Here is a 22,582-nt window from a genome sequence, read left to right as displayed (position 1 = left end):
TTTCTCATTGTGTGTTGTAAAAACTATCTCTGCACAGCAGGAAGGAAACTCTGTAGGAGCTGGGCCTCTGCCTCTCTACCTTTTAATGCTACAGAACTTATAACGTAATGTGGACCAAAGGTGCTCAAGTGTTCCCTCTTCCAGAGATAAGTCCAGCAGTCTATACATTGATAAACCCCTTTATCAAGCTGGCGCTTGACTGTTTAGCTGTGATTAAGTCAGGATTAATACAGTTTCTCATCTGGCAGCGGCGACTGAGACATATACAGTAGATACAAAGGGAGTGGGTTAACTGGGAGTCCAACCAATTCCCACCTGCTTCAAAGATAGCAGCAAACATATAGAGCTCGAAAATAAACCCATACACATATGTGACTGTACTAACCTGGATACATTCAAATCACTTTTAAAAACCCATCTCTTTAGAATAGCCTTCACCCTACAATAATATCACATTTCATCTACTGTTAGTTGCTGGTCTCATTGTTTCACTTGCTATTAATATGCATGTCTTTGTGTTGGTTTTATTGCTTCACTTGTTTTTTATTGTACTTAATATGTTGGTTTTTAAAGTGTCTTTGAGTACTATGAAAGTGTCTTTGAGTACTATAAAAAGCACTATATAAATAAAATGTATTATTTTTATTAAAAATTAATTAATCACAATTAATCGCACATTTTTCTCTATTCTAAATGTCCCTTGATTTCTTTTTGTCCCATTATTTTTTCTCATTTTAATGCTCTCATCAACATGATACAATACTTTTAAAACGGTGCCTGAACCGAAAGATTTATTTATATATATATATTTAAAAAACGAGCACCTTGTTCAATTGTATTTGTCTGTTCTGTATGTTCAAAAATGTAAAACAATAAAAAGTTGATCTAAAAAAAAAGAAAGGAGCACAAAACGGCGAAAACAACCACTGGATGGGAAAGGGGTATTTTACAATAACTTTGAATGCACCACGAGGCTGGCGAGGCGAGGCTGAGTCTGTGTTTTTCAGACAACGGCAGCTACAGTCTGGTGTTAGAATCCTCTACAGTGAAATACAGGCACACTTTACACCGTTTAGCTGTCAGCATTTTAACCGTGTTTACTCCAGCTGCTAGCTAACAGTAGGTTAACGTTAGCTGCTTAAGTGTAGTGTTGACTAGCGTCCCGTGCGGCGATGTTTCAGTTCCCCCTAACGTCCGTTTTCGGAGCATCAGAGAGAAGCGCAGGCATTTAAGTGGCACCTAAATAAGGCACCGTTGCTATTCGGTCCGGTAGATAACGGTCGTTAAGGCACCGGGGCCGTATTAGCACCAGGTCTCGGCGACTAGTTTGCAGGTATGTACTACTCTTTGGCCGGCTCGCAAGCCCAAACAAGTGTGTCTGTTGTTTTCTTTCCGGTCTAGCTAGATCCGGTGTGGTGTTGTAGTTTTTCTAACGTTACTAGTTGTTGCAACAGCATGTGAAAAAACTACAACGTTTGCTAGGCCAAAAAGAACGTTAATCTCGCGATAAAAAAATTGACCGCGTTAAAATGGGTTTGCGTTAACGCCGTTAATAACGCGTTTAACTAACAGAACTAATTTAAACACAAGTAAATTAATTTTAAAATTGATCCTAAAATATACTAATGAAATGTGCTCATATTTACGTGCTCCAGTTAAAAGACGCACTGCAGCGTTTGCACCATCTGGAGACGAGCAACAGATGAGGCACTGATGCCTACATATAGGGCGTTACAGTAATCCAAACGAGTGGTCACAAAGGTGTGTATTACTATCTCAAAGTGCTGCCTAGTAAGAATCAGCTTTATTTTGGCTAACTGCCATAGTTGGAAAAAGCCTGATTTAACCACTGCCCCAATCTGTTTGTCAAGCTTAATATCGGAGTAAATTTTAACCCCTAAATTGGTAACAGTTGGCTTGACATATTGAGCCAACGGACCCAGGTCGACAAAGGGGGTCCCAGTGTGGACACCAAAAACCATCACTTCCGTTTTTGGAGCTACCCTGTCTATAACCATATGACAAGTGGAGTTAAGCCATGAGCTGAGCTCCTCTGGATCATCACAAATAGAGTCTGGTATGGCACTATTCTGACTGAAGACAGATGACAACTGAACAGCAGTGGAAGGGTTAATTATCCGACAGCGCCTAGCATCAGCGCGAGGTTTAAATGTATTACAGGCAAGAACAGACTCAAATAATACAGGCATGTGGTCAGAATACACTGCATCGCAGATCTCTAAGTTAATAACAGGCAAACCAAAGGATAAGACAAGGTCAAGTGGGTGCCCGCGTTCATGTGTGGGGCCAGACACATATTGCACAAGATTAAAAGAGTCAATAAGATATAAGAAGTCTTTTGCCATTGGCTTGTCAGGACAGCACACATGGATATTAAAATTCCCAACAATAAGGACACGGTCATATTTAGACATGATTCCAGCCAAAAGACCAGCAAAGTGATTTATAAAATCCTTATTATATTTGGGAGGCCGATAGACCACTGCACACAGCACTGTGTGAGAGCAACCCAGCTCAAATAAGCTGAGTTCAAAGCTTGTGTGCATGGATTCTAGCGATAACTGTTTACATTTATAGTCATTCTTGTAGACAGTCGTTATTCCTCCTCCTTGGCCCGATATCCGTGGGGAGTTAAAATAACAACAGTCACGCAGCAATAATTCAGAGAAAGCACTAGACTCATTCAAGTCTCTGTTATAAAAAAGAAATCCAATCCACGAGACGTGAAGAAATCATTCAGGATAAACGTTTTTTTCGCTGGCGATCTAGCATTGATCAGGCCGAACCTGGCAGGAGCCGGCGGGTCTGTGGCGTTGACTGCCCTGGGAACCCGACACAGAGGCAGCAGGTTTCGCAAATTCCGCGGGGCTGTAACACCCCAACCAGACCGACAATAGGTACCAGCCAGGCGTCTGCAGGGTCCCGCAATTGCCGCAAGGTGGAGAGGCGAGAGACCACACGGTATTCACTCCAGGAAGTTGTGTCGAGGTAGGCCTTTATCCTCACCAGCCGTCTGCTGCGTTTACCCCTGCGGCGGTAGCATTTCCGCCGGGGAATTGGAGCTGTGGGTTGGCACAGGTACGATGGGATCCCTGATAGAAGTGGCGGCAAAGTTTTATATCCATACTCTGACTTTACTAGGTCTTTGTCAGAGAGTTGAATGTCCATCATTAGTGCCTGGTGATCATACACCAGCAGAGGGTTAACATTTTGCGCAACAAGTAACAAAAACAGCATAAACACACACACACACACACACACACACACAGCGGTGACAGACGACAGGCCGCTAACACCGCTAACACTGGCGCCATCTTGCCCAACCAACTTAACCAACATATAATTTTTTTGAATTTGTCACATTTTTCTATTGTGTATAAGTTATAAGAACAGATGTTTTATTGAATGTCGGGTTACCCCAGATGTCCTTTAATTGTTCTAAATTATTTTTGAAGCACATCCTCCTATAGACCATTGCTCAACTTAAACTGTGACACAATAAAAAAAAAAGTGTTTGATTGTCTGTATTTACATTCACTTTAGATCAGGTCACAACATCTGAGCTTGTGAGGTCACTTTGTCATCAGTATTCCCTTCTGCTCTTGGCCTCTGACAACCTCTGTCCTGAAAATTACACCCTCTGATGCTTCAAAGAGCACCGTGACAAGACCCCCTCTGACTCTGACCAACTGCCAGTATTTCTAGTGTTGGATTGACACTTTAAATGAAATAACCATCGAACAGAGTAGAAAGGATGCCATCTTTGTCTGTGCAATGGCATCTGTACCTGCTGAGTGTTGGACAACAAAGAGCCATAGGGGGCCCCCTTGAGTGTCGATGTTTTTTGTTTTTTTTTAGAGGTGTGGGGGAGAGAGGCGCTCTGCTCAGAAATGTCACGTCTATTATTGTCTCTGGTGTTTTATGCCAGAGATGCAGCCTTCATATATTTGAGTGCTGTCAGCGGATGAGATGCCTCTGGTTGTGTGTTTCCGATGTGTTCAGTTCACAGTAGCAAGGCGTAGTGTGTGTGTGTGTGTGTGTGTGTGTGTGTGTGTGTGTGTTCACTGTAGGGACAACAATGGTTGACAGATTTACAGGAGATTGGTTCAGAGCATATAAAAAAAAGAAAAAAGAAAGTAGATTTCTCAAATACTGTAATCAAGTGATTGACCTTTAGACATCATTCTGCACCAGTTTGCTCTGTTTTCTCACATACAGCACATGCAGTTTTTTTAAAGCTCCTTGTCATTTTCTGCTATGAAGTGATCATTTCTGTTTGTCATAAACAAGCCAAAACAGTTTGATCTTAGCAAATGTGCATTATATGTTTTGCACTTATTACTTTGTGGGAAATGTATCTGCAGGATATTTACACCACACACTGTCATGAGCAAATTCAATCTGCAGCCAGCTGATTGAGCAATTTGCTCAGCAATTGAGCACAATAGGCCATCAATGTGCAGGAATACTAATGTATATCACAGACCCAGAAGTAACAAGCATTTGCAAGAAAAAGGATTCTGCAGTGGGAAGTTGTATTTTACCACTAATGACACAGTGGGTTTGAAACACAGTCAAAAGGGCAACCAGGGCTTCATTTTCATAATAACATATGCATTTCATGTTCAACTATAACGCTTTGTTTTGATTGAAAGTCTACCCTAAACTATGTAAAGAAACAAAACCAGTTGTTTTTGATTCATGAGTTTAGATAGATAGATATGTTTTGATTTATTTTTGTGATCTCAGACTTGGTACCCAAAACTAGGCTGAGGCAGGCAGTAGTAAAAATAGGCTGGCAGATCAGAATAAGTGTTAAGCAAAGTGATAGTAGTTTGTGGCATCCATTCCAAGTGACAGATAGCTGTCGTCTATATACTGAGACTGACTGTGAGGGTTAGGTGATGAACTGAGGTGGGAAGCTTGATAGTGACAGGTGTGACAGGAGGGCTTAGTATGCATAGAATGATTAAGTAGAGAATAGTCAGAAATGGGAAGAGAAGAGAGCAGTACAGTAGCTGTCACCATGACAATTTAACTGTATTTTATGGACACCAACTTCATGTATAACTTGCATAACTGTTCTAAGAAGCTCAATTGCACTTTTAATAAGGGGATTCAGTCATTCAGTCTTTGTGTACGATTAACTCCCAAAAATGACTATAAACTACAATTGTGGAAGATTGGTTACCGTGTTGGAATATATACAGGATAATGTACGAGAATCATCAGTTTAAATTTAGCTGAAATTCATTTTTAATAAATCACAGTCTCAAAAATGCTTTAGTTAGTCACTGCAAAACAAATGAAAACAAATGAATCCTCTCATCCTTCTTGCAAATGTGTGCTCTGGTTTATTGGCATTTCTTTAAACCAATCACAATTGTCTTGGGCGGCACTAAGCGCCGGACGCATGTACAGTGCCTCTGCAAAATAGCCTCGGGAAGGAACTTGTTTTGGTGGAACATGCCCACGTAGGGAGTCGAGCTCTGGAATTAAAATGGCTGTTGAGTGTGTGATGACAATTTTACTCAAAAAAAAGATAAATATAATTACATTGTCGGTTCTAGCTCGGAGGATGTTTTCCGAATCGACCGGAGTTTAGAATGCCAACACACAGAAAACGGAAGGTGAGGGACATCCGGTCGAAAATGAGGGACTCAAACACTGGGAGTAAAATAGTTATTGGGCGTAAACATACCCTCTTAAAGGATGAATAATGTAAAATAGGCTGGTTAGTTGTCAAAAAACCCTCCTCATGGATCTTGGGTTACTGCGATCTGCTTAGGAAACTGACTTTCTTTTCATTAACAGTTAAAGGCAAGCTACCTATTCATGAGCTCCCATTACATTTCAGCATGGCTTCTTCATTTCTCTTGTATTAACCCTAATTTCAGATGGACAAGAAATGAGAGAGAATCATTTTTGCATGAGGCCTGACCTACATTACAGGAGAAGATAACTAAACTGGGTTATGCTTTCATGCAGAGGAATACTGGCTTGGCTCCATGTTATTGTATTATTATTACTGTTCTGAGCATCTGCTGAAGTGACCAGTGACATTCGAGTGCTATGTAATACTGTTACCAGACGTGTGCACGCATAAATATGGGACAAGCTGGGAGCAGTTTACAGATGTATGTTGTATTAGTATGGTTCTAACAGAGAGAGAGACAGCAGAGATTGCAAGAGAAATAATGTAGAGGTAAAGATTGTGAACTACAGTTCGATCACACTATTGGAAAATCGTCCAGCACTCATAAACTCTACACCGCAAATATAAGTATATAAGAGATAACAGATTGTAAAAAAGCAAACAGCTTTCTTTGAAGAAATCTGAAGATGCAGAATACCATATTTTCTTTGGTATTTCTGTTTTATTGGATAGTGATAGCTTGGAGAGAGACAGGAAAGGTAGGGGAGAGAGAGGGGATGACATGCAGGAAAGGGCCCGGGTTGCTGCGGTAAGTACTCATACATGATTGATACATGGTGCACACGCTTTACCTGGTTAGCTACCCCAAAACAACAAACCAATTTTTGTTGGAAGAAAAAGAGAATATAATATAAAGAGAGGGGGAATGACATGCAGCAAAGGGCCACAGGGCGGAGTCGAACCTGCAGCCGCTGCGTCGAGGAGTAAAGTTCTATATGTGGGCGCCTGCTCTACCAGGTGAGCTACGCAGGCGCCCAGAGAATACAATTCTACACACACTGGTGTGTAGTAAAAGGGGCCAGAACCACTGAGATGTAATTGTTGCAGATTCAGAATTAACTTGACATTAATTTGGGTGCCCATGACAGGGCCACCTCTGAGTCCAGGACAGGTGGAAGAAAAAAATAATCATCTTCGCTCTGGCCTGCTCCCACCATCACTCTCTATCAAATTAAAAGGCCAAAGTCTATGTCCTTTCTCCAGAGCGTCATCCCCTCTTGTCAAAACCTAACAAGTAATTTGCTGAAGGTTATTGTTATTGTATGACATTTAATCCAAGTCATGATATTAGCATAATTTCCTGACCAATCCTCTTAACCTCCAGTTACTTTTAATTGGTCAGAGCTTTTTAATGCCCATGTTTCACATCGCACTGAGTGTCTTTCTCATAATTGTTATGGCCGCTGAACCCTGCTGCTAGACATTTTATAGATAGACAGTTTAAGTTACTGTAGATAGGACTAGGGATGCACCAATCCAACTTTTTCATACCTGATGCAGATACCTGGGCTTTCAGTATCGGCCGATGCCGAATACCGTTCAGATTCCGGTGTTTAAATATTTAGCTGTTTGCCTCACTGTGTGGAAGTGACTGGGATCATTCTTTTATGTGTAAGGCAACGTCATGCTTGAGTTAAATATTGCTTCCCTAACTTTGTAAAACAAAATGTAACAAATGAATACATAGATATACATTTACTGATTGTTATTCATTATTAAATAATAACTTGTGCACCAGCCACCTGGTAAAAAAACAACTTTAAAGTTAACAGAAATTACAATTCAAGTGTAAACCTTTTAAATGCAGCAATTAATTGGTCAAAACTTAAACAGTGACCATGCTTCCCTCCCTCATGTCCCCCTGAGACTAGATTTCTCTGTATTGTGGGCCTGGAAAAAAGCCTCTGATGATGCAAAAATCGTCATTTAGCGTCATCGGAGGCATTTTTGCCCAGAGGCTATGGACTACAGCCAGCTAATTCCACATGTTTTCAACCCGCCCATAGGGGGTGGGACTGTCAGATGCGAGTAGAGTGTCAGCCATCTTTGTTTGATGTGGAAACATGGCTGAACAACAATGTACCAGACTCCGCTATCCAGCTACCAGGCCTGCTAGCCTTCCGAGCAGATAGAGATGCTCTGTCGGGTAAGACTCGTGGAGGTGGGCTGTGTTAACACGGACTAGTGCAGAAATGCGGTGCTTGTATCCAACTAACTGCTCACCACTGGTGGAGTTTGTGACTGTTAAATGCCGATCATTCTACATTCCACGCAAATTCACAGCTGTGTTTATACTCGGTGTTTACATCCCACCAAGCGCTAATGCTACCAATGCATTAGCTGAACTTTATGGAGCCTATAATGTGTGTGCACTAAATGTAGCCTGTTTCGTATGTCGTTTTTATATAATGTCGTTTTTATATATTTTAAATGTGTAACACCACTTGAGCCACGGTGAAACGTTTCATGTATATGGTTGAAATGACAATAAAACACACTTGACTTGACTGCCTCTCTGTAACCAATTTCACTGTCTATGTCTGTAACTGGTAGGCGTGGCTTGGGAGTGGCCTTGTAGGGAAGCGAAGCAAGTGCATTCTGGGAGTTGTTGTCTTTCATCCACATATCCAAAAATATATTTTCTGGCTTTTTTTCAGTCTAGAAGGCACCAACTTCTAAAAAAAATATCCCTTTGACTGTCAGAACACACTATGAAAGATATTCTCTTAAATTTTTGTAGTAGCTCTAGCAGACTAACCTTGGTGCTTATAGCTATCTATTGATGTCAGTGGTGGCACGATTCTTGAAAAGCAGTTCTGGTTAGCGTGCACAATGCAGCAGCCTTCAAATGTGCAACCATCAGGGTTCTCCTTGTGAGGGGCAGATGTGATCACTGACAGATATGTGGACCCAGCAGCGCCTCGCTGTGTGCTCCTGTCTCTTCTCAGTGATGGTATCTTGGAGATGTGTTAACCCTTGGCAGCATGTGAGTTGTCAGGTGTAGTGGTTGGCAGCCATGCTGTCAAGTTACAACATGTCTGTGTACAAGAGTGATCAGTTAGTTATGTGCACTAGCCACTTGGGCTCTGGAAAATCTCAGAGTTCACTGAAAGAGTGGCAAAAGAATGTGGATTTTTAATGCCAAAGCCCCTGCAGATTCTTGTAAAAAATAGTGTCCAGCCATGAATCTCAGAAAGAGGATAGCCAACCCAGCAAATGGAAAGGTGGTCTATCTTTTATTTTATATATATCATATGAGACACACACTAAAGCAGCAAACTTGGTGAAATACCGCTTAAAAGTAAAAATGTTTGGCAGGACGATCCAGGCAATAATAGCTATATTCATATTGCAACCTTTAATTTTCACTAATGATTTAATGCTCCCATTTTTTCAAAGAAAACAAACAAACAAAGAAATATGTAACACTCAAGAGGATCATGCAGACAATATGAAAATATAAAAAGTATAATTGCCTTTTTTGCACCAGATATGTCACTTGCATTGAAGCAAATCACTGACCTCACCGTCCCTCCACTTGACACCTCCATTACAACCTTCCACTAACAGGAGAAAGACATACAAATTGAATTAAATCAGATATGACTGTTCGGACTGAGGTCATATTGTTCACATATACTATATGTAGGGCAATATATGGCAGTGGCCCAAATCAAAATTGAAAAAAAATTTCAGATTAGAAATGATTTTCTTTCTGTCCACTCTGAGTCATGTATAGTGGGAAAAGTTCTCGATTTGAGCCACTTCTTTCCTGCAATATGATACTTTTAAGTGTTAAACATAAATAATTCAGAATGAAGACATGAGCACAGCTAGCAGCCTTGTGTAGGCTCTTAAGTCGACAACACAATTTTGCCCAGCATGCAGTTTGGGCACAAATTGTTTTATTGGGTAGCCATAAAACTTTAAGCTTCAACCTGCAGGGAAATTTTCACAAAATAGTCAGTATGACAGTGCATTCAATACTCTGCCGTGATTGTGCTTCAAGGTTAGCACACTTCCTTGTCTGTCATACTTCAACATCAGTTAATAAATCTAAACTGTACACAATTGATATTACTCTAACTGTTGATTTCTGTGACCTTGTGTATACTGTCATTAATGAATCTGGCATTCTAATGATGAGGACATCTGCAGGGTGTACAGTTCACCGCAGAGCTGTCAAAGCTCCCACAAACTAACACGTTTGTTTGTTTATTGTTTGCACACATTTATATTAAAAATATAACAATACAACATAAATCGCAACATATCTCTTTCACATAGAAAGAGAAAAAGTGTGTGCTGGAGAGGTCAGAAACCTGCGGGAGGGCTTATAGCGAAACCTCACCAAACCTAATTTACAAGAAATATAAATAAAAATAAAAACAAAGGAAATAAACTCAAAATGGCGAAATTTGAATAAGAAAAATAGTTACAGAAATAATTACAGGCTTATTTAAGGCCTTTATTTATATTGGACAGCTGAAGACATGAAAAAGGACAGAGAGGGGGAATGACATGCAGCAAAGGGCTGCAGTCGAACCCGCGGCCGCTGCGTCGAGGAGTAAACCTCTATATATGGGTGCGTGCTCTACCAGGTGAGCTACCCAGGCGCCTGTAACCATTCAGTTTTGAGTAAACTAGCACATCATATTAGGGATGTTAATAATTAACTGTTAAATTGTTAACCGACAATACTGTAAGACATTCAGTTATATCAATTTCATATTCATATTCAAATTGTTCAGAAAAAAATCTAAATTAGCATCCCTGCATCATATACATTTTAGAATGTTCTATGAACTGGTATGAATGAAGAAACACTTCACTTAAAACACTTAACACTGAGTGATAATTAATGACTACTATATTCCACAAGAAAAAAAAAACCTCTTAAAATTTCCAGTTCGAGGTGGTTCAATAAATGAAATCTATTGCGCTTTTTATCTACAGTAGATGTATTTGAAAATAGGCTTTTGATTATGAAATTAAAATTTAAAAGCCTGATTTCCTGAAAAATATCCTGCGAATGAAAGCATTTTTTTTTCTTTGGTTGTTTGGCCTCAGCTGACGGGAAACATGTCCCTGGCCAAAGGCTATGATGACAGCTTTGAATAAACAATTGTCTGCACAATTTCCATGGGCCCTCTTGTGAAGGAAAAGACATTTCAGCCACCGTCTCTACCTATAAATAAAAAAAATCCCATCGCAGTACAACCACTCTGAGTTCTTCTGATGTTGTTCATGGCTTTAGAATTTAGTTTTGTGCTGCAGGTTTAGAGCTTGTGCTCCAACTAGGAGTGTAACGATACATCGGATCAATATATTGATTTAATGATTCACGATCTAATATTATCGATGCAAAATGAAAATATCAACACATATCGTCCGTAAGATACTTTATTTATTTTATCCTTTATTTTAGAATCCAACTTTATATTTATTCTTGTTATTAAAAATAATTAGTGTTTTTTTTTTTTATTTAAATGTCTGGAAGAGCTCAGCTAATCAAATTGTCAAATTATATTTTAGTTGCTTTTTTCAGTTGTTATAAATATAACTGTGTACCTTGTAGTGGAAGTTTTCTTGTTAACAGCAGGAGAGTAGATTAAAAACACAAGAAATGAAACTAAGTTACTGAGAATGAATCCAAAGTTTGGTCTTTGAGTATTTATTTATATTTGCAAATATAGGAACACGGTTTCACAAGTACAACAGCACAGTGGGAAAGTGTATTCAACGAATGAGAAAAAGCACACAGTTTATATGCATCTTCAGTGAGACAGAAAGGCATGCCCCTTTTTCTAAACATGACCCACACATTTCTTACAATCAAACACAGTCAGACATTCAGGAGCCACTTCACTTCTTCCCCTCTGTACCACTTTCTACCCCAAGGTTTAGACATCCCGTTTATCTCAACTATGTGAGAAGTCTCAACTATTCAGGCAGAAATAACAGATAGTTTAGGGTGACCTTGTAGTCCCTATCTGTTCAGCGTACATATTACGTTCCCAGACTTGGTGGCTCTTACTTAAAAAACTCACCTTCAGCATTGTGAGACAAAGTAAAACAGAAATAAGTAATATAAAGAAAAAAATATATATAAAGAATCATGCTTAAATATAATTTTGCCACTACAACCTTCTCATATTGTTCGCAGGACTTGGAATTGAATCGTATCGAAATCGTATCGTGACAGACTTTAAGATATTAGCAAGTATCGTATCGTTGTCCAAAGAATCAATATAATATCGTAGTGTGCTAAAACTTGTGATTTAGACCCCTAGCTCTAACCCTCTTCAACCTGATGTTTCAATAGTATTTTGTATATATTATAAGTCAGGAAGATAAGATGTGATTTTCTGGTCACCATCGATAATATTGGTGAAAGGTGGATCAGATGATACAGGGTCTGGCAAGCTTTATAACATGGCTGAGAGCAATACAAGGAATACCAATGAGTGACTTCAAAGATATTTATCATTGGCAGGAATAAGCCCATCTGTTAGATAAGCAGGTATGAAATCTTCACCAGGGAATTTGCTCCTGTTCATGGTTGCAGAAGCAGAATAAACCTAAGCAAATGCCTACGCCATGACATATTGAATCATTTTCTTACGGAATACCTTGCTGCCCAGTTGTCTGTATTATTGTTGTATTACAGTTTGAATGATTTCATGAAGATCCTTTCAATGGTCGCATCTTGTGTGTGTGCAATGTGGCGGCAAAATAATCATTTGGATGTCATTACCTTTTGTAGAGAGAAAATGGCATTTAAAGCCTTATGATCCCCATCCAAGGCTGCTGTATGCCCCAACAGAACTCCAGAACAATGGTTCTTTGGCTTCATCCGTTGATTTACTTTAACGAATGAGATTATTTCTGGCTCTTGAACATTTTGACTCAGAGAAACAAATCACATCTATGGAGTAGGAAGAAAGAGAGGTGAGGCAGTGCTACTAAAAGGTCTCGAAACTAACCACAGACTGTAGGCTTAAGTGTTTCAGAGTCAGTTTTTGACTGTAGAGGTTAGTGAATCTTGAGCACAGATCACAGCAGCTTATTTGAGATGACTTTATTTTACCTGTAGCGAAAGGTTGCACTGTGCCGCCATCCACCACAGAGCAAGAGCATGCGTACATTCGGTTTTGCGTTCTGTTTGCTTCTGCTACGGTGCCGTCTCTCTCCTCCCACACAAACGCTTATCTCCTACCAGGAAGTATAACTCTAATGAGGGAGGGAAAATTTGATTCAGAAGGAGAAGATATGTGCAGGACTGGGATAAGACTTTACAATTATTTTATTTTACATGTATCATCATGAATATCAGTGTCGATTACAGTACATATCAAGCAGTAAGCCAGTTGCTAGGCCTAATTATGTTTAATCATGCCCAGCTGATTGAAATTCCAGAAGGCAACAGATTTGTATACAGTATGTCATTAAATCTAGTCTGAATTGGCATTTTGCATGAGGTATAGCTGTAGCAGCTGTACGTAGGCTTCAGACATTTCAAGGAGTTTAGGATTAAGCCTTTAAACTCACTTACATACAGTACATATCTTTTAGGCAAATATCATCTAGATCTGGTCTCTTTGAAACACAGTATGTAGGTCAAGCAGTGTGTATGTATGTGGTGAGGTGCATTGCATGTAAGGATACTTAAAGTTACTTCCATGTTTCCTCTGACAAAACTGCTATGACAGATGTCAAAATACTGGGACTGTGAGCATGATAGTCGGTGAACATGAGTTTCTGAGTCACAAAGGGAAGACGGAGGTAGAGATGATGGAAGGACAGATGGAAGGACACTGGAGAGAAGCAGCTGGGTATGTCTGAAACTAAAAACGATCAAAACTCATACCTGGGTGAATATTCACCTTTCTGGGGCGACAATTATGCCTACACACATTAGCAAGGCATGAACACAGATGTGGCCACATCAACACCTTGGGACTTATTCATCCAGTGTTTCCCATAATAACCACATACCTGAAATGACCAGTATTTTAGCACCACTGTAGGAAATGTCACCTCAACTATTCCCTCAGCAAAAATAAATCAGTACAACAGTTCCATTTGTTTTTCATCCAGCCAAACACGAACATTCTCTCTCTCAAGTTTCAGATGTTGGCTCACTTCCCACTTGATTGCCACATGCAACCAAAGCACACACCTTTTTTTTTATTCTCACTGAAAACAATCAAGTGTTCTCTGTGATTTCAGCTAGGAGAAAGCAGAGATGAAATGATAACTGGTTTGGGACAAAAAAAGGAAAAGACAAAAGTTCAGTAACTCAGGAGGAGTTACTTTTTGCCTGGCCTAAATTGGCAAGTAGCCTTAAAATGCTTCTCCAACAAATGGCTGTGGTAAGCTTTGCTTAGTAGTGTGTCTGATTCTGCATGCTTCCCCCTAATCGAAAGGAACACAGAGCCATTTATATTGAGTTTAATATAATTGTAACCGGTATTGCAGTTCATCCTGCAACGATAAAACAGGCACACTAATAACCAATTTGAAAGTAATATAGATCTGCTGAGAGAATAAGAGAAGCCAAAGCATAATGGTTCTTTTGTGTGAGGCAATGTTGCTGCCATAGCAACTGCTACCTGTTTCCACTCTTTGATCGGATTGGTTAAGTAGTTTTTTTTCCCTTCTAACATAAATCCTGTGTTAGTTGGCACAGCAACTGGGTTACTTTTTCACTTCTATGACCAGTGTTTTGTTTGTTTATTTCCTTGTTAACCATATTAAAATGAATTAAGAGTCAAAAGATGCAAGAAATGAATGAGGAGTTACAGCCATCTTAGTAGCGTGAGAGGAAGCAGGTCAGTCAGGATGCTTTGTGGGGAAACAGGCAGGTAGTGGCTGGAAGGGGATTTCTGATTAATCTGGTTTCATCCTGTTGGTAGCACAGATAATGAGAGACTGTGCCCTTAGATCTTAAGATGAGGTTCTACGCTGATTGGATATCCTCATTTTGAATCCAGCAGTCACTTCATGAAACCAGTGTTGGAAAAATGTGCTATGTTTTGGGAAATGCACCCAACTTTACTTTCTTTCTGAGATTTAGATGAGACGATTGATATTACTTTTCTAAATGAGATTGATATCGATCTCCTCGTCTAAGTCTGGGAAAGAAAGTAAATAAGCACATTTCCCAAACTCCATCTGTTTCTATGGAGGCCATGCAGCAAACAGACTGAAAGGCAAAAAGCGTTGACATCTGACAACCATCAAAACGCTTGTCTAGTTGGCTGAATGAATACTTGGCCATATGTGCATAAATCCCAGACCTGCTGGTTATAGCTTGTTACTGAATTGATAATTAGCCAGCAGAGAGTAGTGTGGCTTTCAATAGTAATTACAGAATTATAGCCAGCAAACAAACAGCTTGATGTTTAAAGCCCCTACACGTGATCAGGTAAAAACCGTCAGGTAGGGCACAGAGCATATTGCAGGCAGAGTGCAGGTATACTTCATCATTGCTTCTGACTTTGGTTGCGCCTTGAAAGGTCATCGGCAATGAGGTCAAAGTTGAAATAATTTGAACTTTAAACACTTCAAACCGCTCTCCCCATTGGAAAACAATGGAACAGCCAGCGCAAACCGGTTTTACCACGAATCATGTGTATGTGTAGTAGGCGGCTTAACACTCGGCTACACTTGCCCCTTTTTTGTCTTGTACTCTACTTATCCCACTCACACAGAGTTCACACAAGGCGTAAGCAGAGAGATGCCTATTCATTCATCTTCTACATGTATTCATTTAAATGATAACTAATGCCGAACAATTTATGGTCATCTGCCATGCCTCTGCTGTACAGTGCTACCACCTACCTCTATCACACTGGAGACACACTTAGGCTAAAAGTGTTCTAACGAGGGTGGTATGCTGGCTCAGCAGTTAGCACTGTAGCCTCACAGCAAGATGCTTGTGGGTTTGGATCATGGCCGGCCATGCTCCTCCTTGTTTGGAGGCAGGTTCGCCTCCTGTTTGTGTGGGTTTCCTCGGCTGCTGTGGTTTCCTCCCACCATCAAAGCACATACAGCTCAGGTCAACATGAATCTCTAAATTGTCCAGAAGTGTAAACATATTTTCTATGATTTTTTTCCCCATGCTGTTCACTCGGTGCATGCTGTGGCAGGTTTACAGACCCCCATGACTTAAAGTTGGAACAGGTTTTGTAGGAAGAGACAGCAGACAGAAAAACGGCTATGCCAAATTTACAGGATTGCATCTAAATCGATGTGTGTTGTCACTGTCCACTGAAATTTAAGTTGTGATTTTCAGGTTTTAATTTTGTCTGCCCTTCTATTAGTTGAGACAGTTTTCAACAATTCAAAAAAATTCTACAGTTGAGTTCGAAACCTTTTTCTGAAAACTGCATAAATGCATTGTTTTCATCCATAGTTCCTGGAAATGTGAGGTTTTAAACATACATGGTTCTTGCCTAACTACCTCTATATCATATGTAATAACACCATGAGATATAGAGCTATGGGATATAGAGATATGGGATATTTGTGCTATAATTTTGAATCTAAAGATGATGTATGAACACCATTTACTGCACACAGAACTAACTCATGCATTTATATGAAATAACCAAGCATGTGTGTGCGAATGGAATTAGTTCGACACATTCAGACTGAAATATTGAGGCCTTGCTTCAGTGGGACACTTTTATGGCACATCCAAAATATTCACTCATCAGTTTCAAAAAATGTCATTGAACATCAGCTAAGATAAATGCTTGAAGTTTAGCTAGTTTGAATTATGAAAGGAGTCACATTATGCAATTTTCAGTTCTTTCAAGTCACTTCAAACATCTGTTGAAGATGGGATTTTACATAATTTAACAACAAAATCAAGTGGGATCTCTGTTTCCCATCTGTGTCAAAGCTTTTCATTTACAAAGGCCGGCATCGATGGACTAGATGGAACTGCTAGGTGAAAGGATGTCTAAGTTGTCAATGTGCCGCAACATTTCTTCACTCCTGTCTATAAGTCCATGCAGTTCCACCCAGCCATCCATCCAGTCACCTACACAACCTTCAAATATATCGCTTCACAAAATGTTTGTGTGCAAATGCTTAGAGTAGGCATGAATCATCTACATGGTGATGCAGATTTGTGGATTAGTCCTTCATCACACTGACTCTCCAGGGTGCAAGCATGTCATTCACAGTGGCGCTAATAAATACCAATCTCATTTCACACCACGTTTCACGTCGACGTTGATGATATCAGAAGCATTATCCATTTCTGCTATGTACTGTATGAGCAGAAAGAAGAGTGCCAGGGTTAGTCAATCCATCAGCTATGTGTTATATTATATTTGAGAGGAGGAAGAGGCAGGAGGGTTAAACTGTGAAGTCTACATAAACAGATGGTATTACAAATATATGGAAACAAAAAATAGAAGTGGAGTTTAGGATACTAAAAAATACACTGGTGTATGAGAAAGAGACATTATGGAAAATTATTGCAGAACAGTTCATGATTAAGTGGAAAGGGTTCGGTTTGTGTGTCATTTATTGTTTTTAAAACCTTTCTCCACTGTAAGGCATTATTATGTCGTAATTACCTGGAATCTTTTCAAATTATGTTTTCTTTAACTGCTTTATTCAGTCGCCGACAATTTCACTACTCATGTCTGATTGTAGAGGAGCTCTTTCATTTTGGCAGTAGGCCATCTGGAAGAACTGCTCATTAATACAAGAGGTTAAGTGTGTGTTCTTGACATCGTCGGTGTAGTGGCTTTGCTCTAATCTAGTTCAATATGGAATTATCATGGACATGTCAGTTTTGATGTGCCAAATAACCACAGACCAGTTTCTGAAGTTTTGACGCCGGACTTTTAGTGGATGAGCTTTGAACAGAATGTTGGGTAACATTAAAAAGGGAACCTGTTTGAACTGGTTAAAAGTAATTTGAAAGTATGTTATTCCACCCTGTCGGTTAAACAGTGTAGGTCAGGGTTGTCAAAGTCTTTCTCTGAGGGGGCCACACTGAGGAATTAGAGAACAATTCATTTATGTCTGTCTCTAGACTGGAATCCATATTGATATAACATGCGATGTTTCCTTTAGGATTTTTTTCAGTAGTCAGGGGAAAGGGTTATGGTTAATAGAAAGTTTGCTAATCCCGGATCGCCCCGACTCCCCTGTCAGTTTAGCAAACCTTCTGTTGCTGTACACAGGTTAGACCCGGTGCTGCTGCTGGAACAACAGCCTGCTATGATCCCTGGCGCTGGGGTTTAGGCTGCCTGAATTCAAGTTGCTACAGCCGCTAACTACTGAAGGTCTTCGGAGCTGCTGCCCGCTCTCCTCCTGGTAAAGTAGTCTCCTAGCAGCGGGGAGTGAGGCAGAGGAACCTCAGGGTGTGCTAGTTAGCTAATTCTTTTTTTATTAGGGGTCTGATAGGGGTCTGACTGTAAATTCATCAAGTTCAGTACCTCATATCGCTATCTAGGACAAAATGTTGTACTCATGTCATTCTTTAATTGGTTGTCATGATTTTGCGTGTGATTGGCGTCCTGTTTGAGGATGAGCAACTGTTCCAGTTGCTCATCCTCAAAGTGGAGAGAAAGCGGACAACTGTTCAGTGAAGCGGACAGCTCTGCAGAGTCTTGTAATTTCGACTTCATGACATTTAATAAAATTCTGAAGCAGTGGCAGCAATAATTTTTCAGCATCATTATCTTTAGGCTGCATTCTGTAAATTTGTTACTGGCACAGTCCGCCATTTCCATTCAAATTGCCTACGTACGCACTAGGGCTTTACAAGGATGCATGTAATGATATTGTCTCTATATGTAGGATGTAACTATTTACTATTTATGTAGCCATTTGTGATAGTATTTAGCCAGAGGCAGCAGCTACTGTAGATACCACATATAATATTATTAGCAACTGTATAGAAATAAAATAAATAAAAAAACAAGGTGAAGATGGCAAAGTAATCAAATATACCCACATTTAAATTGAAATAATTAGTATGCATGAGACATTGAGACCAAAGATATGTACTCAAAACAAATTGAATAGGAGCTAATTAAATAACTTTATAGTGCATCTAATTCAATTTCAATTCAATTTTATTTATAGTATCAAATCATAACAAGAGTTATCTCAAGACATTACAGATAGAGTAGGTCTAGACCACACTCTATAATTTACAAAGACCCAACAATTCCAGTAATTCCCCCAAGAGCAAGCATTTAGTGTGACAGTGGCGAGGAAAAACTCTCTTTTTGGCAGAAACCTCGGGTGGTGCAGAAAACTTCCTTTTAGGGAGAAACCTGGGACAGACCCAGGCTCTTGGTAGGCGGTGTCTGACGGGGCCGGTTGAGGGTGTGATGAACAGTGGCAATAATAGTCACAATAAAGATAATGGAACTATGACTATAACCAGTAGTTGTAGTAGTTAATGGTGTAGCAGGGCACTGCAGGGCGTTACAGGGTGTAGCAGCACGTAGCAGGGCCCTGCAGGGCATAGCAGGGTGCGCCGTTCTAGGCGAACGCTGCAACTCCTCACTCCCTAACTAGTATCCCAATGAAACACTAATATGCTGTACATCATCCCACACACATGGTTTACTGGGTGTGAACTGATAGTAGATTTACAGATCATGTCACTCGATTTGTTGAGATGCTCATGTTGACCAAGGGTGACAAATGGAAAGCATGACCGATCATTGGAATCAGCAGGGGTCAGTGGACGCTAATGAGTGGTAGCCATTTTTCAGAGTTCATTAATCGCACATTGCAAGGAGTGGTAAATGCTCCTCGCAGCAGTGTTATTGGCTGGGGTGTAGAGCAAACAGCCACAGCCATTGATCAGACTCGGAGGACCCACATCTGCTGGGTTTGTTTACATGGTTGCTCTCCGCCTCATCTCTGTGGTCCTGCCTAGATTTCTTTGACCTTGGGGGTTCTGTGTTTCCCGGTATCTGTAATGCTGTCTCATATTCATGAAGCAATTTTTATTATTATCAAAGGGGCTTCTAGGTGGCCTATAAACTGTGGCTTAGACACAATGTCTGCTCCGATCTGTCCTGCCTTTCTATACCTGCAACTATCTAATGAAAGGTGAAAGGCACTCAAAGTTTTTTTTTTTACAATATTTGAATTTCAATGTAGATGGAACACTATTGCTCACACTATAATGATAATTGTGTGAACTCATGATGTGACAGGTGGCTAATGGTACACTGCACACCCATCACGGACTGGAGCTTCAACATAAAATGCCACTTGCTTCGACAAATAACAACACTGGTGTCCAAAAACTCTTAGCACAAAAACATCAAAAGCATAATTGAAAAGCACTACCTCTTCAAGGACAACTCAAGAATGTAATAGGTGTTTAAAATTTTCTGGACCTGATTGTTAGAGTATATTCTTGCCAGTTTGCTCATCCACATTGCATGCTTTTGCCACTCTTAGAACAATGTTCAAATCCACAGAGATTATCCCCGACTGAATCACAACATCCGTATGAGATGTGAGAGTCAAATGTGGGTGGCATCCACCCGACTTGTAGTCTGCTATCTGCATAAGAAAGACTTATAAACCTCCCACCTAAAAAGATTTAAATATGCAGAATGTACCACTGCTATTTTTAGGTTTTTACTTAGCATCACTGATCAACTCAGAAACCTCGCTCCTTCTGCTGTTCTGCTTATTGCACATTCCTAGCCTTGATGGTATCAGATCTGTGATTACGCTTTCTGTTCCTTCACTAATCTACTGGGCCAAAAGGCTAAGCTTATTAGGCCCTTTGATAACAATTGAACAGGAGAACCCTTTGGCTATCAGCCTGTCCTCCTGCCCTTTAGATATTATTGCCGCTAGATTTCTCATGGAGGTGATGTAGAGTTTAGGCTTCTGTTATAATTATAACTGTATTTCAACTGGTTGCAATTCTGACTGTGTAAACATGGCAATCATTTAGTCTTTCCTAAAATACCCCTCCCTTTATACATACATAAATCATATGTAATTACAAGAGTCTGGGATCTTAACATTTGTCTCACCTCATCTCATTACTGCAATGAATAGATGTTTTAGAAGGATACCTTTTTTTTTTATTCGCCTTGAAAATAGTTACAAAAGCATATTAGTGGAGATACACTGGAAATGTGTGTGTCATGTTGTATTGAATCATGTCACATGACACTGCAGCAATATCGACACAGGGTAAGAATGAGTCATATTGATCTGTTAGCTTTTTGTAAATGTATTTACTGTAGATGCATCGGGCTGCTGTTTGTGTATTGAGATGTGAAATTAATTGGTCTCAGTGGGTAAGATGCACACCTCATCAGTGGTTGTCAACCATGTGGCACAATGGCCTGAAAACCTGTATATTTTCTTTCCACTCAGTCTCTACATGTGATGATTAGTTACTCCAAATAAGGGTGCTAATCAGCGAGAACGTTGTGTAGGGCCCTATGAAATCCGTTTTTTTTTTTTTTTTTCAAATTCCGTTTTATTTTTTTTTTCAAATTCCGTGTTTTCGGATTTATTTTTAGCCCTTTTGGATTTTTCGGATTTGCTTGTTTTCTTTTCACTTCTAAGCAGTATTGACCTTTAAAAACTCTGTGACACAAACTCACAATTCAGCTTTTTTTATTTAAACTGTTAATATATTCAGCAAAGCACATTCAAAATTACCTAAATAAAAGCTTTGGATGCTCACCTATAACAATGTTGAAGACACTGCGATCTCGGTTGTCAGAGGTTTCGTCGACAACAATGAAGATGTTCTTTCCACGGATCTCTTGCAGCACTTTTTGCGTGTGCTGGTCAAAGACCTGTGGCAGGTGGGTCTGCCTCAGGCTGCTGGCGTTTTCTGGAAGCGCGCCTCCCTGCTTGCAACAAGAAACGGACGTATCCTCTTAATTTTCTCTAGCGGTATGTCAGCTTCAGCACACATTGCAACAAAATCTTCCACAAACTCACGCCTTGCATCTATTGATTTTGTCTTTGCCTCAATGGTAACCTGGAGGGATTTTCCCGCTGTAGATTTAGCTTTGTTCTTGAGGTGAGCTTTTGATTTCAAATGGTCGTTACATGTGTCTTTGCGGGTCCAGTCAACAGTATGTTGACAAAACTTACAAAACAGTTGTCTAGGTTCATGGTAGTCGTTGGGGTATTGTTCAGCCCGGTATTTAGCAGTTAATTTAGAGTTTCTTAATTTTTTTGCCACCGTTGTCTTATCGGGAGGCGCCACTCGCTTCAACATTTTTTCCCTCGCAACAAACTCAGCGTGAACGTGATGACGTATGGTTACTAGGCAACAGGCTGTGCCATTTGGCCACGGTTTAGGTAGAGACCTGTCTCTGCTTGTTGTTGAGACCTTTCTCCGCTTGTTGTTTTAAACTGAAAAATGAGAAGGAAGTAAAAAAAAAATCATTTATTTAATATGTCAACAAAATATATGCAAATTCCGTGCAATTCCGCGTGTATAACAGAATTCCATTTTCATGTGTAGATTCCGCGATTCCGTCCGTGTTTTCCGCACCGCGGAAATCATAGGGCCCTAGTTGTGTAAGGTAGCTGCTGTGTTTATTGTTACCGGTTTGCTTGTGCATGTGGTAGAACAGGAAGCATTGCTGAATATTTTGTAAAAAAAATGTTGACACTTTCTTAAAGTTCCAAATGTAGTGTAGATTACCTAACGCTAGCTTTTGAAAAGTGCATGCAGTCTGAAAAACTGACAGACCATATTCATTTACCCTTTGATCATCATTTAGCATACAATTTTAGCAATTTATTAATAGATTCATAAATCAGGTATTTTCAAAATGTCACAAATTCATGTGCATA

This window comes from Sander lucioperca, chromosome 22, assembly GCF_008315115.2.
Source record: "Sander lucioperca isolate FBNREF2018 chromosome 22, SLUC_FBN_1.2, whole genome shotgun sequence".
Taxonomy (NCBI): domain Eukaryota; kingdom Metazoa; phylum Chordata; class Actinopteri; order Perciformes; family Percidae; genus Sander; species Sander lucioperca.
The sequence above is the reverse complement of the archived record's forward strand: the minus strand, read 5'-3'. Positions refer to the sequence as shown.